General features: G+C 35.3%; 1 long non-coding RNA gene across 1 annotated transcript; it reads left to right on the forward strand.

Annotated features, from left to right (window-relative positions):
- The first annotated feature begins 292 nt into the window (after positions 1-292).
- On the forward strand, positions 293-2,316 carry LOC110882095. The gene is made up of 2 exons (XR_004862553.1): positions 293-772; positions 1,588-2,316. It is a non-coding gene; the product is annotated as an uncharacterized LOC110882095 (long non-coding RNA).
- The last annotated feature ends 936 nt before the right edge of the window (positions 2,317-3,252 follow it).

Genomic DNA, 3,252 nt, shown 5'->3' on the forward strand with positions numbered 1-3,252 from the left:
TCGTGAATTTATAATAAACGATGCGAGATTTTTATTTAGTTATTTATGTATATATAGTTAATTAATTAATTAATTTAAAAGTTTATATGTATAAACAAGTTAGATTTTTTTTAAGAAGGTGATCGTAGTTAGTTTAAATAAAAATATAGGAAGTTTGTAATGCAAGCTCTCATTTAAAAATGATAGTTACATATTGGTCTTTATATAAAGATATAGAGCATACACTAATCGAAACCAAACATTGCTTGAAGTCTAGGGGCCTAGGAGGAAATTTTTCTCTTTTGTGAAGATTGTAAACTTATTTGTGGCAACCAAGTATAACCGCGTCTTTGAATTCCTTTTAAATTGCCGCCCAAACTAACACATGTAACAGCAAAACATGGGCTGTCATGTTTCCGTATTACTCTTCTTGATTTTCGATGATTGATTGGGGATTTAAGCGTTCCTTTTTATTTGATCAATTAAGCTTATAAATTATAACCCTTCTCACCATTTCATCACAACTGTGAAACCTTCGTACCACCATCATGAACAACCATGCCCCCCCCCCCCACACACACACACACATCCTCCACACACTTCCTACTCCGTAACACATAACGCACCGGTTGATGAAGAACCGCAACCCACTCGCAGAACCTCACCCTCACACACTCTCTACTCTCAAACGAATATGTACGCGCAACCGGAGTATCGCCGGAGTTCCTCAACATCACCGGAGTCCGAAGGAGTCATCGGAGGATCGCGACGGAACTCTCGCTTAATCGTTTCGGTATACAATCTGACCGCAACTTGTCCTCTTTACTTTCGTTTTATTCATTTCATAACAGTAGGTTTTCTCGGGTGTTCGGGTTGGGTTAAAACGTGGTAGATGATTACCGCGAGTTGGATATTATTTCGGTACCTTGTCGATTCAGTTTCATTATATACGGAAAACAACGGCTAAGATTTAACGAAAACATTGAGTTTTAGATAATTCAAAACATTCAGTTTTGGTTTCAAGTTTCTGTTCGCGGGTTAGACCCGGCCCCCATGCTATTTTGTTTCGTTTTCTGTTGATTATCAAGAACATGTGCTTTATAAAATCATTATAAAAAAAATAAATCTGTGTAAATGAATTCAAACAGGGACTTGTGTCCCAATGGTTAAGATGTTGATTTTAAACAGTTTTAAATGTTACTTTTATATTATTTAAAACAACGTAATCATTTATATAGATAGTTATAAATCTGGCAGTATTATAAAATTAATTCATAAACCCGGCTTCGCATAAATTGGCATCAATCTTTTATATATAATCCGAAATTTATATATGCATGCAATTCACGTACTAATATATTTATGTAAGTATAAATCATTTCTTTTTATCCAGCTCAATGTTTGCTAGTGTAAATCTAGTCATGCTTTTAAAATAATAAAATATTAACTAACTAACCCTCATTTTTTTTATCAAATAACCAAATATCTACTAAACTGATAACCATGGTGAGACAAGGCACTACCATACGTAGAAACTTCAAATTATAACCAATCATTAGTATTTACTTTTCCTCCTAATTTAGTACCATTCCAACTCTTGCGCTTTAGGATCACTCGTGACCAAGTCTCTCAAATCCCATTTTGCGCGCATAAGTTTACAAGGAATCGCTAACGCAAACACTGTGAGTAGATTTTACTTCTTCCCCTTTTTGTCACTTTAACTTTTTGGGGTGTATCATGTGTCACGTATTCATAAGTGTCTCATATTATTTTTCCAACATGCAAACTTAAATGTCATATGTGTTCATGCTTGGTATCGCATTGTTTCATTATCTGTTTCACATACATGAATTACGTGTTTACCGCTTTGTGTCTCTGTTTCTCTGTTTCGCGTGGATCCACCACCGGTTGACCGGTTCCCCACGGCCATGGGGCGAACTCGGTATCACCATCATTGTTTCGCTTTTCGCCTCTCGGGGCTTGAATCGCATCATTTATTTCACTGATTATGTTTCATTATTTCTTGTTACTTTACTTGTTGATGTGGATTGATTGATGAGTTATTTATTGATATCACTATTACATTTAATATTGCATGCTACATAATTTTTATTAAATAAAATCAACTAATCTTTTAAGGTTAAATAAAAAACAAATGAAGATCTACTCGCCAACTTTTGTTTACCCAAAAACCATTTTTACACATGATACAGGTGAAAAGGTACGAAGAGAAGATTGGACATAGGATGTGCCTTAGTTAACAAGAAACGGATTAGTGTAGTTTATTTATGTCTCGCGTTTGTAATTGTTTATTTGAATAAATTGTTTTGTGAAACATTTGTTATGAATAAATTATTATTTAAAACACGCAATAGCAAGTCATAAGCTCTCGAGTTAACCTGATCATGCCCCGATCACCTATTCCGCTGCGGGTCGGGGTGTGACATCCCACCTCTTGAATATACTCCCGTATCCAGATCCCAATATTCAGTCTTACAGGTGAGTATACCACAGATGATATCTGTAAGGGGTTAGATGCGAAACCGTGAGAGCTCAGGTCAGAACTTCCGTTCAGCAGAGAGATGACGGTTCGACTTTCGGTGTGTCCCCTTTAGAGGATCTTTTGTTTCAACAGCACATGATTAGCATTTTTCAATGTTTCATTATTTTTTATGCTGAGGGTGAGCTATGTTTCAAGCAATGCGGAAAGTATTATTCCGGGACTAGGTCAGAACTTCCATTCAGCAGAAGTCCCGGAATAATACCCCAGATATCACTGAGTATGAAGACCTAGTATCTCAGAAAGAGGGACCTTTCAAACAAGATTTCAGGGGTTACCTATATATCCAAGTAGTGTTCCCCACGAAATATGCAAGTTTGAATTTTTATGTTTATATTCCGAACAAACCTACTAAATGTGTAAAAACCTATCAACACATCATCAGCGAGACTGTTTAACGCTTTAAACTATACAAATCTTTAGTGTACCGTAACTGTCAAGCCAATGTACTATATCATTTTCCCTATTTACACAAGCTCTTTTTCAGTTTTCTATTGTTTTTGGATTTTGAAATTTTCTCATGTTTTTGGATTTTTTGAATTTTTTACTGTTTTTGTATTTTCTAAAAAAATATTTACTCCCCCTAAATACCAAAACAAGTAAAAAATCGACAAACCATTGTAGATTGTTTCTCATCATCATCTACAACAGTACGTTCATCAACGCCAATAATTCCATCCGACACCGAGAAAAGCATCATACCATTTAGTTTT

This window comes from Helianthus annuus, chromosome 7 (genome assembly GCF_002127325.2).
Source record: "Helianthus annuus cultivar XRQ/B chromosome 7, HanXRQr2.0-SUNRISE, whole genome shotgun sequence".
In the NCBI taxonomy this organism is placed as follows: domain Eukaryota; kingdom Viridiplantae; phylum Streptophyta; class Magnoliopsida; order Asterales; family Asteraceae; genus Helianthus; species Helianthus annuus.